We start from the raw sequence: 15,275 nt of genomic DNA, 5'->3' as shown, positions 1-15,275 counted from the left end.
GGAAGATCAAAAATTCTTCTGGAGTCTTCTGGATCTTGATTGTTTTCAGCTGGAAATAATCCGCATGCCAAAGAGACATTTTGGGGGGCTGGGGGGTCAAATATTGCTCCCCTACAAAGCCAACCAGAAGGTTAGCTGGAGTCTGAGGCCACTTAGTTGGCACTTTGTAGTTTTAGTACTGATTTAGCCAGTTTGATTCAAAGACTAGGGATGCAATACTGGAGATTGCTGAGCCATTTCTACCCCTTTCTCCTAGATGATTTCGTCTGCAGAGTCCCCACTGAATCCCATTCTGCTTTCAGGCTCCTTCTCATTTTACAGATAAGAACCCAGTGTTTCAGCCTGTACTCTCAAGGTTTTCCTGCAGAATGGGAGACACACTGAGTTCAGTTCAGTTGCTCAGTCCTGTCCGACTCTGTGATCCCATGGACTGCAGCTCACCAGGCATCCCTGTCCATTCCAACTCCTGGAGTTTACTCAAACTCATGTCCATTGAGTTGGTGATGCCATCCAATCATCTAATCCTCTATCAACCCCTTCTCCTCCTGCCCTCAATCTTTCCCAGCATCAGGGTCTTTTCAAATGAGTTAGCTCTTCACATCAGGTGGCCAAAGTCTTGGAGTTTCAGCTTCAACATCAGTCCTTCCAATGAACACTTAAGACTGGTCTGCTTTAGGATGGACTGGTTGGATCTCCTTGCAGTCCAAGGGACTCTCAAGAGTCTTCTCCAACATCACATTTCAAAAGCATCAGTTCTTCGGTGCTCAGCTTTCTTTATAGTCCAACTCTCACATCCATACATGACTACTGGAAAAACGATAGCCTTGACTAAATGGACCTTTGTTGGCAAAGTAATATTTCTGATTTTTAATATGCTGTCTAGGTTGGTCATAACTGAGTTAAGACAATCCAAAATTTCAGTACCCTTTGAAGTCTTCAGTGTTTGCCAAGAATTATTTTAGTGTTTACTGAGTTGATCTCCATTTTCAGTGTTAGTGATTACCTCCTTCTGAAGATGTCTTGATTCTTTTACCCTGATCATTCTAGTATGAGAATTTACCCCATTAAAATACTTTGAAGTGTACAATGCAGTATTAACTGTGTACACAATAGTGTACAGCGTATTTTTATCCTATTTGTCTTGAAAAATTGTAATTTTATACCTGTTGATTAAAAGTTCCCCATATGATCCAACAATCTTACTTCTACTATTTATAGAAATAGCTGCTGCTAGAATCTTAAAGAGGTATTGATATCCTGCCCATTCTTCTATTTCCGGAAAGAATATCTCCAGTCATTTTGATGCAGAATTTTATGCACTTCCATTTAGGGAATTAAGGCATTAAAAATCCAAAAATTATGCAAAAGAATGACTGATTTTTCAATCTTCAGACATAATGATAGCAGTTAGGAGTTATCTGAGGGTCAGGGCTTTCTCGTTAACTCTTAAATCATTCTATTTATTTGCCAGTCTATTTTTTTCAGTTTGTAAAGCCTTTCCTGAAAACAAACAAGCAAACAAAAAATACAAATCAAGTAGTAAGCAACCAGTAGGGGAAAAAAGCAGACAACTAAAAAATGTAAAAGTTCAAATATAAGGACTTGATTAGTCACTTAGTTGTGTCCAACTTTTTGCGAGCCCAAGGACTATAGGCTGCCAGGCTCCTTTGTCTGTGGAATTCTCCAGGAAAGAATACTGGAGTGGGTAGCCATTCCCTTCTCTAGAGGATCTTCCCAACTCTGAGATCAAACCCTCCTGCATTGTAGGCAGATTCTTTAGCATATGAGCCACCAGGAAAGTGCCATAAAGACATATCATTATATTAAAATTGTTTTCACTTAAAATATTGCAAATTTTAAAAATATATATTATAATATATAATACATAATTTAATGTATTCTTTTTAAATATTGCATTGTATATGTTTATATGAATAATAATGATCAAGTAGTACAAAAGACATCTACTAAAAATTCTTTTATCTAAAATTCAGAGGTAACTGGGTATCCTATATCTTATCTAGATGAATCTTAATCTTAATAGATTCTAATAGATGAGATCAGTGATGATTTTTTCAGATATTTCTAACTTTTTCATCCCATGAAATATCCAAATGCACTTTCACATTTCAGAAATCAAGTGGATATATTACTTCTAGTCAATTCATAGGATCTAATACTCTAAAAATTTCATACTACTCCAGATAAAAGGAGAGATAATAATGTTTTTGTCATGTAAAGAATTAGTGCTCAGTGACCATTAAGAGTCATTAGAGTCCATGGTCAGAGGCCAGAAAACTTAGGAAATGACCAACACCCAGGTGATAATCAAAACCGACAACTTATATTCACTCACCTCTAATGAAGAATTGGATTTTCTTCTCCAAAATTACTTTTTGTTTGGGTAAGGAGAATATATACCTTTTCTCTTCCTCTGTGATGATCCCAGAGGAAGTATAATTTATTCAGATGATTACACCTAAATCATCTGAACATTTATTAAAAACTGCCTGTGATGACTGCTAATTATTCAGAATGTTCTGCATATTCCCAATAGAAAGAAAAAAAAAAGTGTAAGGGATGATTCAAGGAAAGAAACCAAACAGCATAAATGATCTGTGCAGTTCACGGAGAGCTCTGTAAAAATACGTATCCTCTCACACAGAGTCAATGATTGAAGTAGCAATGAAAAATTCTTCAATCAGCTTTATTCCAGTAAAACTGGAACAATTACAAAACCCATGATAAATTTTAAATGGCATTATCATCATCACATACTTTTTTTTTTCTTTAAATGTGTTACTCAAGTAAAAATATGTAGTGAACACTGGGTTAAAAATATATCATTTAATCTATGTGAGATAGGTATTATTTCCATATTCAGAGGACATCAAATTTAGAAGAACCAGATAATTTGACCAAAGCCATATAATTATAACTAGATGATTTGAAATTAAACTCTCATCTTTAAATGGATAATATATTCTTGTCTTGTCCTTCCATATGGCCAACCATAACAATCACTAAGATGCAGTATCTTACTGTGATGATCGTCTCAACCACAGTGTTGCCTGAGCTGAGATTCAACCATGCTTGGATAATGTTCAGTACAACCTCGTCAAGAATAAAATCTAACATAAAATATTATAGTCCCTCTCATAACATTCTACCTGTGCCATCTTCCTCTATGACTTCTGTACATACAATAATTGAGGGAAATTCATATACAGTTAAAGACGGATCTAAATTGTACAAATGGATAAGTTCTAAAAACTGTTTTATTTGTTTCTAATACCTAAATCAATACATAGAACACTTTCAGTGCCACAGAAATTTTTCTGATGCTTTATATCCTTTATCTAGACCATTTCCATTGTAGAAAGGTTCCTCTCCCCTTTACACCTCAAATAAAATCCTCCCACCTCCAGCAACCACTGCTCTGGTTTGTACCCATAATCTCATTTTCCCTGTTCCTGAGTTTCATGTAAGTAGAGTAATGCAATACATACTGTTTATATGGTATCTTTCACTTCATATAATGATTTTGAAATTTATCTATGCTGTGATTGTTATAGCTACATTATATTCCAATACATGCACGTGCCACCATTCTTTAGTCATTGATGAATATCAGTGTTTTGGGTTATTATAAAAAGCTTAGTATAAACATTTCCATTTAAATATGTTTGCAGAGGATGAGTTAATTTCTCATGGTTAGATCTAAGGGTGAAATTACTGGATCACAGGATAAATGAATGTTTAAACTTATAAGAAATTTGAAGCCTTCCAAGCTTATTGTAGCCTTTTACATTACCAACAAGTATCCATGAGAGTCCCATTTTCTGAGTATCTGTGCCAATATTTCATGTAGAAGTTTTAAAATTTTGAAATAGAAATTAGTGAAAATTATTTCATTGTTATTTTTTTTTTGCTTGAAGACTAATAATAATAAACACTTTTCTGTATAACATGTGAGTCTTTCATACACTTCCTTTTGAAGCATCTACCCTTTGGTTCATTTTAATTTGGTTGTTTTTCTTTCTGATCAATATATTTTTTTGAACTTGTATATCTGTGCTAGATAAAACTACTTATTCAGATTTCCTTTATACATTTCACTGTTTTATTAGTTATTTGGCCCAGGGTCCTGCAGTGATACAAAGAAGAATTGTGCTGCCACTAGGGAGGGCAGAAAACCCTCTCCCACCTTTGCTCCTGTGTGCTCACTGGCTTCAGCCCTATCGGACTCTCTGCGATCCCATGGACTGTAGTGGCCAGGCTCCTCTGTTCATGGGATTCTCCAGGCAAGAATACTGGAGGATATTGCCATAACCCCCTCCAGGGGATCTTCCCAAGCCCCTGAAATTCCTGTGTCTTCTGCCTTCCAGGTGAGATTCTTTACCACTGAGCTACCAGGGAAGCCACTCAAATATAAAAGAGATTTGGGAATGAAGTGGGAAGGGGAGACTGAAAAGTTAAAGCCACCTCTCAAACTATACAGAACTATCTAAAGACTGAAAAGGGAGAAAAAGAACAAAGAATCAATTTCTGCTGCCCTTTCAAGGCTTGTTCTAATTTTCTTGCACATTTGTGTGTCAAGAAATTTTTTATTGTATCTTGGATGTTGTAATATCCTGCTATGTCTGAATATTGTTGTCCTTATCTTAAGAGAGTTTATTTTATTTGTTCTTTTTTCTTTTAGCCGAAAACTGACATGTTTTGGTTCAAACTCTGTCTCATGGGTTGTAATACAAATATTACTTCATATTTTTAACTCTGTCTAGCATATGGAGCCTGCACCATACTTTCATGGTTCAGGATCAGTGAACTGGACAATGTTTTACACAGGGTATTAATCTCCCCTTCCCTGGCTTTCTCCTTCCTAGAATTCATCTCTCTCTCTCATTTGTTCCCTTTGACTATGTTTGTCCCAATTCTGTCTCTTTTGTTGTTCAGCTCAGAAAGACTGTGGGCTATTTACAGGGTATTCATTTGTTGCAAGATCAAGCCCTTCTGAAAAGAGAATTTGTAAAATGAGAACATCACTTGTTCCATTAATAAATTTCTAATGCCTTTCATAATTTGCTTAATTTTCTGTCTGCAGTACTTTCAAGGTTGGCTATTTCTTTTTTTCTCAAAGTTTTTAACTGTGATGTGATATTTTACCAAATTTTACCTGGTGATTGCCAGAAGCAGATAAGGAAAATGTGTATTTCTTTAAATTTCTACTTTATGTTTTTATCTGATATAAAATTATTGTTTGATATTTTTCCAGTGTTGTTAAATGTTTGTTCATTTTCTTTTAGTGTGCATTATTTTTCACAAAGTAGGTGTTTTATTATTCTTTTTTCTATATATAATGTGTTTTTCTTACGCCTGTCAAGTGTCTAACTTTTTAGTGATTTCTATTTATCTCTTGGTACTTAAATGCAGAGAGTTCTATTGTTTTGTGTCTTTTTCACTAAGTTATTTCTTCAATGTCTAATCTGCTTTTAACACATACACAGTAAAATGCTCATTCTTGATTACTGAATCCTAGTGACTCAATTTTGTTTTCTATTATAACTCTTAGTTCTAATTTTCATATTTATATTTGCCTTTGAATTCTTAAAATATTTGCTACTGCTTTTAAAGTCCTTGTTTACCTATTCTGGGGCTTCCCTGGTGGCTCGGATGGTAAAGAATCTCCCTGCAATGCAGGAGACACGTGATCCCTGGGTTGGGAAGGTCTCCTGAAGAAGGAAATGGCCACCCACTCCAGTATTCCTGCCTGGAAAATTCCATGGACAGAGGAGCCTGGCGGGCTACAGCCTATGGGGTTGCAAAGAGTTGGGCACGACTGAGGGACTAACTCTTTCACCACTTATTCTCTCATCTCTGTTATTCCTGGATCTAGAAATGATGACATTTTTCTCATGGTTGTGGATAAACTTTTCTCTTCAACTTGCAGATATTTCTTTGGATGCTGGACATTGAGAGCATTTTTCAGTTGAGTCCATAGTTTTATTTTTTTTATTTTTTTATTTTTTTAAATTCTGTCTTCAAAATGTTTGGATTTGTTTTGCCAGTCAGCTTATTTGCTTGCTCACCTGCTTAATCCTTTTGAGAGTTGATGTTGAGTTCTGTTAGATGGATTAAAGTGGATTATTTCCTTTGGGGCAAGTTCTCTCTTCAGCTGTCTTTATTGAAAGCCCTAGATGTTCAATGACATTCTTCAATAAGATTTGACAAATTTGAATGTATCCCAACCCCATGAGAACTGGTAGTTTTCAAGGTACAAATTCCTTGCAGTTCCTTTTTTTCCTAGTAGCTGTTCTAGACTTTCTCTTTAGCCACTAAATCGTGTCCAACTCTTGTGACCCCCATGGACTGTAGCCCAGCAGGCTCCTCTGCCCATCGGATTCTCCAGGCAAGAATACTGGAGTGGGTTGATATTTCCTTCTTCAGGGGATCTTCCCTACCTAGGAATTGAATCCGGGTCTCCTGCATTGTAGGCCAATTCTTTACCAACTGCGCTATGAGGGAAGCCCATTCTTGGCTTGGCTTTATACAATCTCAATAGCTGCAATTTAGAAACCATCAGAAATGTCACAGGCCAACTTCATGCTGATGTGAAATCATTTTGCTTAGGTGTCTCCACTCCAGTGCTCAGCCCTGCATATTCCAGGCACTGTAGCCCTTCCTGACCTGACTCAGTGTCTTCCTCTCTACATGACTATCATGTTCTTCATGTGCCCCACCATCATTCCATGTCAGGGGCCAGTAATCATGATCCTTCTGTCATGGGCCACCAGTTGTCCAATATCTGAAAACTTTTGTTACATGTCTGTCTCGAATTTTCCAGTTATTTTTACCAACAGTTATTAAAATCCAATATTCTTGTTACAAAGATTGATAAAAGCCCTCAGGAAATGCATGCTACCAATTTTCCTATTTGTCTAATTTGAGCATTCTCTCATTTCTCCCCATGGTGATTACCCATTTTTTGATTTAAATGATTGATTTTAAACTCAATGTTCTATTTTAATTATAGATTTATATATAATCTAACTGTCTTTGGGAGTATATTTATTCTCCGATCTTTCTAAAATTGAAGATTGAATCATTTTTGATAACCTCTTTATCTCTGTTTGTAAATGATGCATAGAATATGTTGTTCTTCAGTAAATATTAGTTTGATGAATGTAAGCCTTGAATTTTCACCAGAGTTCTAGAAGGATCCTTTTGAACTCAGTTTCCAAGTTAAACTGAAAATAGAGATCGGCAATCTAACCACCAGAAATTCACTTTTTTTAAAAATTTAAATTTATTTATTTTAATTGGAGGCTAATTACTTTATGATATTGTATTGGTTTAGCCATACATCAACATGAGTCTGCCATGGGTGGCTGGTGCACTGGGATGACCCAGAAGGATGGTACGGGGAGGGAGGTGTTAGCGGGGGTCAGGATAGGGAACACGTGTACACCCGTGGCAGAAATTCACTTTTTGATTCTCTCTCTGTGTATGATGCTTTTAAAGAATCTTTAAAATTAACTGTGTTTTCAGTTTCCTTATCTTGCATATCTGCATAACAAGCCTAGTGACACCTGACCATTTATCATTTAGTAAATCTCTGTTCTGTGGAGCAAATTATTTTCAATTATTTTTCTTTTAAAATTTTACTGAATTCAAGAATCCTCCAAGCTTGATGGGTTTAAAAATTCTTTATAGTGTTTTAGTTAATTACACACTTTAGGGACTTTTATGAATCAGGGTAAAATGTAAAGTCCCTTAAGAACTGTGTTTCCCAAGGTTTCATTTGTTAACTTTGTAATATTTAAGCTGTAGTAGAACTCATTAGAAGCTGATGTAAAAAGTGCCTGTATATATATATTTAGTTGTACCTTCTATTCAAATTTGTTCTTTTAGAGCAAAAATAAAAAATGTTAAAAATTTTTTACTTTATTACTCTATTTATTGTGTATTAATGATGACTTGCCTTCAGTTGTTTTACTTGGAGATATTATCTTCATCATATACTTTTAATTATTGTTTTTAATAAAGTTAAAAAAAAACATGGAAAACAACATGAAGTTTCTAAAGCTGAAATTTTAAAATATTTTCTTTTGGTAAGTTGAATTTATTTTACAATAAGTGACTTCTTTCTTTTGTTTTTAAAATTTTTCCCATATTTTAATAGATCACTTAAAAGACTATTTTAAATCTGATAGAATTATAAGTGTTAAGAATATTAGAGGAGGAGGAGCTAAGATGGTGGAGGAGTAGGACGGGGAGAACACTTTCTCCCTCACAAATTCATCAAAAGAACATTTAAATGCAGAGTAAATTCCACAAAACAACTGAATGCCAGCAGAGGACATCAGGCATCCAGAAAAGCAACCCAAGTCTTCGAAAGGAGGAAGGAAAAAATATAAAAGACAAAAAAAGAAACAAAAGAGGGAGGGACGGAGTTCCATCCCGGGAAGGGAGTCTTAAAAAGAGAGGTTTCCAAACACCAGGAAACCTTCTCACTGCCGAATCTGTGCCGAGCCTTGGAAGCACAGAGGGCAACATAACAGGGAGGAAAAATAAACAAACAATTAAAACCTGCAGATTGCAAGCCCTAAGGTAACTCCCCCAGCGGAGAAGCAGCGCAGACGCCTGCACATGCCATTAGCAAGCAGGGGTTGGGCAGGGAGGCGTGGCGTGTGCTGCATCTCTTAGAGTAAGGATCTGGCCTGAATACCCCGAGCGCTATCTGAGCGAAATAATTTGGGCTAGCAAACCAGACTGTGGGATATCTACCACGTGAAAAGCCAGCCCTAACCTAAGACACCACCAGGCCCGCGCATGGAACAAAGGACTGAACAGAGATAGCTGGCTGCAGACCATCCCCGTCCAGTGACAGGCAGCCAGAGCCAGAAGGGGGCAATCGCAGCCCCAGAGAGACATTATCTATAAAACTTTAAGTAGGCTTCTTTGCTAACTAAGACTTCTTGGGGCTCTGGAATGGTCAACATCTGCCTGGAAGGTGCTCCGGTTGTACACCCAGATAACCGAGTGGTGGGGAGGTGATAAGTCGCAGCAATCGCGCTCGCCAAACACCTCATCACCTGAGCTGCTCGGACCTGGGAAGGGCCCAAAATGCTGGCCCAACCGAGTCTGCACCTCTGGGGACTACCTGAGTGCCTTAACCTGAACAGCTTAGACCTGGGAGGTGCAAGCAGCCCAGGGCCGGCCACGGATGGTTCCCGGTGGAGCAACCTAGAGCCTGAGCAGTGTGTGCAGGGAGGCTACACGCTCCGTGAGTGGGTGCAGGCCCAGTGTGGCTGAGGCACTGCGAGCACATGCCAGTGTTTTTGTTTGCAGCATCCCTCCCTCCCTCCCCACAGCACGGCTGAACAAGTGAGCCTAAAAAAAAAAATAGTGTCCACCACCGTACCCTTTCTGTCAGGGTGGAAACCAGACACTGAAGAGACCAGCAAACAGAAGAAGCTATAACAGACGGAACCTCCTTGGAAGCTACAGGCAATAGATTAAAACCCTGTGGTTAATACCAACTACATAGGAAGGGGCCTATAGATCTTGAGAAATATAAGTCAGACCAAGGAACTAGCCGAAAATGAACTGACTCCACAATACTCACAACAAAACCAGAGAAAGTCCTAGATATATTTTTACTATTTTTGTGATCATTTTTTCTTTATTTTTTTTTAAATTTTTTAAAAACTTTTTAAGTCCTCTATTATTCCTTTAATTTTCACTTTTATAACCTATTACTTTGCAAAAAAAAAGACCCTATTTTTTTTAAAGCAAACTTCATATATATATTTTTTATAATTTTTGTGACCTTGTTTTCTTTTTTTTCTTTTCTTCTTCTTTTCTTTAACATTGTATTTTTGAAATTCCAATCTCTACTCTAGATTTTTAATTTTAGCTTTTTGGTATTTGTTATCAATTTTGTACCTATATTTTTCTTTATAATTTTTGTGACTTTTTTTCCTCTTTCTCTTTCTTTCTCTTCTTCTTTTATATAACATTGTATATCTAAAATTCCAAACTCTATGCTAGATATTTTAATTTATGCTTTATGGTATTTGGTAACAATTTTGTACCTATATTTTCTTTATAATTTCTGCGACTTTGTTTTTGTTTGTTTTTTCTTTCTTTTCCTTCTTCTCTTCTTTAACATTGTAATTTTGAAACTCCAAACTCTACTCTAGATTTTAAATTTTTGCTTTTATGTATTTGTTATCAATTTTGTACCTTTAAGAACCCAATCTTCAGTACCCATTTTTCACTAGGGAGTGAGATTACTGGCTTGACTGCTGTCTCTCCCTTTGGACTCTCCTTTTTCTCCACTGGGTCGCCTGTGTCTCCTCCCTAACCCCTCTCTACTCTACTCAACTCTGTGAATTTCTGTGTGTTCCAGACGGTGGAGAACACTTAGGGAACTGATTACTGGCTGGATATGTCTCCCTCCTTTTCATTCCCCCCTTTTATCCTCCTGGCCACCTCTGTCTCCTTCCTCCTTCTTCTCTTCTCTGTATAACTCTGTGAACATCTCTGAGTGGCCCAGTTGTGGAGTGCACATAAGGAAGTGAATACTGGCTAACCCACTCTCTCCTCTATTGATTCCACCTCATCCCATTCGGGTCACCTCCAATTCCCTCCTCCCTTTTCTCTTCTTCATGTAACGCTGTGAACCTCTCTGGGTGGCCCTCACGGTGGAGACACTTTTCATCTTTAACGTAGATGTTTTATCAGTGGTGCTGTATAGAAGGAGAAGTTTTGAAACTACTGTAAAAATAAGATCGATAACTGGAAGCAGGAGGCTTAAGTCCAAACCCTGACTCCAGGGAACTCCTGACTCCAGGGATCATTAATTGACAGGAGCTCATTAAATGCCTCCATACCTACACTGAAACCAAGCACTACACAAGGGCCAACAAATTCCAGGGCAAGACATACCAAGCAAATTCTCCAGCAACACAGGAACACAGCCCTGAGCTCCAAGCTACAGGCTGCCCAAAGCCACCTCAAAACCATAGACATCTCATAACTCATTACTGGACACTTCATTGCACTCCAGGGAGAAGAAATCCAGATCCACCCGCCAGAACACCGACACAAGCTTCCCTAACCAGGAAACCTTGACAAGCCACCTGTACAAACCCACACAGAGTGAGGAAACGCCACAATAAAGAGAACTCCACAAACTGCCAGAATACAGAAAGAATACCCCAAACTCAGCAATTTAAACAAGATGAAGAGACAGAGGAATACCCAGCAGATAAAGGAACAGGATAAATGCCCACCAAACCAAACCAAAGAGGAAGAGATAGGGAATCTACCTGATAAAGAATTCCGAATAATGATAGTGAAATTGATCCAAAATCTTGAAATCAAAATGGAATCACAGATTAATAGCCTGGAGACAAGAATTGAGAAGATCTAAGAACGGTTTAACAAGGACCTAAAAGAAATAAAAAAGAGTCAATATATAATGAATAATGCAATAAATGAAATAAAAAACACTCTGGAGGCAACAAATAGTAGAATAACAGAGGCAGAAGATAGGATTAGTGAATTAGAAGATAGAATGGTAGAAATAAATGAATCAGAGAGGAAAAAAGAAAAACGAATTAAAAGAAATAAGGACAATCTCAGAGACCTCCAGGACAATATTAAATGCTACAACATTCGAATCATAGGGGTCCCAGAAGAAGAAGACAAAAAGAAAGACCATGAGAAAATACTTGAGGAGATAATAGTTGAAAACTTCCCTAAAATGGGAAAGGAAATAATCACTCAAGTCCAAGAAACCCAGAGAGTCCTAAACAGGATAAACCCAAGGCGAAACACCCCAAGACACATATTAATCAAATTAACAAAGATCAAACACAAAGAACAAATATTAAAAGCAGCAAGGGAAACACAACAAATAACACACAAGGGAATTCCCGTAAGGATAACAGCTGATCTTTCAATAGAAACTCTTCAAGCTAGGAGGAAATGGCAAGACATACTTAATATGATGAAAGAAAATAACCTACAGCCCAGATTATTGTACCCAGCAAAGATCTCATTCAAGTACGAAGGAGAAACCAAAAGCTTTACAGACAAGCAAAAGCTGAGAGAATTCAGCACCATCAAACCAGCTCTCCAACAAATACTAAAGGATATTCTCTAGACAGGAAACACAAAAACGGTGTATAAATTCGAACCCAAAGCAATAAAGTAAATGGCAATGGGATCATACTTATCAATAATTACCTTAAACGTAAATGGGTTGAATACCCAACCAAAAGACAAAGACTGGCTGAATGGATACAAAAACAAGACCCCTACATATGCTGTCTACAAGAGATCCACCTCAAAACAGGGGACACATACAGACTGAAAGTGAAGGGCTAGAAAAAGTTTTTCCATGCAAATAGGGATCAAAAGAAAGCAGGAGTAGCAATACTCATATCAGATAAAATAGACTTTAAAACAAAGGCTGTGAAAAGAGACAAAGACGGTCACTACATAATGATCAAAGGATCAATCCAAGAAGAAGATATAACAATTATAAATTTATATTCACCCAACACGGGAGCACCACAATATGTAAGACAAATGCTAACAAGTATGAAAGGAGAAATGAACAATAACACAATAATAGTGGGAGACTTTAATACCCCACTCCCACCCAAGGATACATCAACGAAACAGAAAATTAACAAGGAAACACAAACTTTAATTGATACAATAGACCAGTTAGACCTAATTGATATCTATAGGACATTTCTTCCCAAAACAATGAATTTCACTTTTTTCTCAAGCACACATGGAACCTTCTCCAAGATAGATCACATCCTGGGCCATAAAGCTAGCCTTGGTAAATTCAAAAAAATAGAAATCATTCCAAGCAGCTTTTCTGACCACAATGCAGTAAGATTAGATTTCAATTACAGGAGAAAAACTATTAAAAATTCCAACATATGGAGGCTGAACAACACGCTGCTGAATAACCAACAAATCACAGAAGAAATCAAAAAAGAAATCAAAATTTGCATAGAAACAAATGAAAATGAAAACACAACAACCCAAAACCTGTGGGACACTGTAAAAGCAGACCTAAGGGGAAAGTTCATAGCAATACAGCCTTACCTCAAGAAACAAGAAAAAAGTCAAATAAATAACCTAACTCTACACCTAAAGCAACTAGAAAAGGAAGAAATGAAGAACACCAGGGTTAGTAGAAGGAAAGAAATCTTAAAACTTAGAGCAGAAATAAATGCAAAAGAAACAAAAGAGACCATAGCAAAAATCAACAAAACCAAAAGCTGGTTCTTTGAAAGGATAAATAAAATTGACAAACCATTAGCCAGACTCATCAAGAAACAAAGGGAGAAAAATCAAATCAATAAAATTAGAAATGAAAATGGAGAGATCACAACAGAAAACACAGAAATACAAAGGATCATAAGAGACTACTATCAACAATTATAAGCCAATAAAATGGACAATGTGGAAGAAATGGACAAATTCTTAGAAAAGTACAACTTTCCAAAGCTGGACCAGGACGAAATAGAAAATCTTAACAGACCCATCACAAGCATGGAAATTTAAACTGTAATCAAAAATCTTCCAGCAAACAAAAGCCCAGGTCCAGACGGCTTCACAGCTGAATTCTACCAAAAATTTAGAGAAGAGCTAACACCTATCCTGCTCAAACTCTTCCAAAAATTGCAGAGGAAGGTAAACTTCCAAACTCATTCTATGAGGCCACCATCACCCTAATACCAAAACCTGACAAAGATCCCACAACAAAGAAAACTACAGGCCAATATCACTGATGAACATAGATGCAAAAATCCTTAACAAAATTCTAGCAATCAAATCCAACTACACATTAAAAAAATCATACACCATGACCATGTTGGCTTTATCATGGGGATGTAAGGAGTCTTCAATATCCACAAATCAATCAATGTAATACACCACATTAACAAATTGAAAAATAAAAACCATGTGATTATCTCAATAGATGCAGAGAAAGCCTTTGAAAACATTCAACATCCATTTATGATAAAAACTCTCCAGAAAGCAGGAATAGAAGGAACATACCTCAACATAATAAAAGCTATATATGACAAACCCACAGCAAACATTATCCTCAATGGTGAAAAATTGAAAGCATTTCCTCTAAAGTCAGGAACAAGACAAGGGTGCCCACTTTCACCATTACTATTCAACATAGTTTTGGAAGTTTTGGCCACAGCAATCAGAGCAGAAAAAGAAATAAAAGGAATCCAAATTGGAAAAGAAGAAGTAAAACTCTCACTGCTTGCAGATGACATGATCCTCTACATAAAAAACCCTAAAGACTCCACCAGAAAATTACTAGAACTAATCAATGAATATAGTAAAGTTGCAGGATATAAAATCAACACACAGAAATCCCTTGCATTCCTATACATTAATAATGAGAAAATAGAAAGAGAAATTAAGGAAACAATTCCATTCACCATTGCAACGGAAAGAATAAAATACTTAGGAATATAGCTACCTAAAGAAACTAAAGACCTATATATAGAAAACTATAAAACACTGGTGAAAGAAATCAAAGAGGACACTAATAGATGGAGAAATATACCATGTTCATGGATTGGAAGAATCGATATAGTGAAAATGAGTATACTACCCAAAGCAATTTATAGATTAATTGCAATCCCTATCAAGCTACCAACGGTATTCTTCACAGAGCAAGAACAAATAATTTCACAATTTGTATGGAAATACAAAAAACCTCGAATAGTCAAAGCTATCTTGAGAAAGAAGAAGGGAACCAGAGGAATCAACCTACCTGACCTCAGGCTCTACTACAAAGCCAGTCATCAAGACAGTATGGTACTGGCACAAAGACAGAAATATAGATCAATGGAACAAAATAGAAAGCCTAGAGATAAATCCACGCACATATAGACACCTTATCTTTGACAAAGGAGGCAAGAATATACAATGGATTAAAGACAATCTCTTTAACAAATGGTGCTGGGAACTCTGGTCAACCACTTGTAAAAGAATGAAACTAGAGCACTTTAACACCATACACAAAAATAAACTCAAATTGGATTAAAGATCTTAACGTAAGACCAGAAACTATAAAACTCCTAGAGGAGAACACAGGCAAAACACTCTCCAACATACATCACAGCAGGATCCTCTATGATCCACCTCCCAGAATATTGGAAATAAAAGCAAAAATAAACAAATGGGACCTAATTAATCTTAAAAGCTTCTGC

The sequence above is a fragment of the Bubalus kerabau genome, chromosome 15 (genome assembly GCF_029407905.1).
Source record: "Bubalus kerabau isolate K-KA32 ecotype Philippines breed swamp buffalo chromosome 15, PCC_UOA_SB_1v2, whole genome shotgun sequence".
Taxonomy (NCBI): domain Eukaryota; kingdom Metazoa; phylum Chordata; class Mammalia; order Artiodactyla; family Bovidae; genus Bubalus; species Bubalus kerabau.
The sequence above is the reverse complement of the archived record's forward strand: the minus strand, read 5'-3'. Positions refer to the sequence as shown.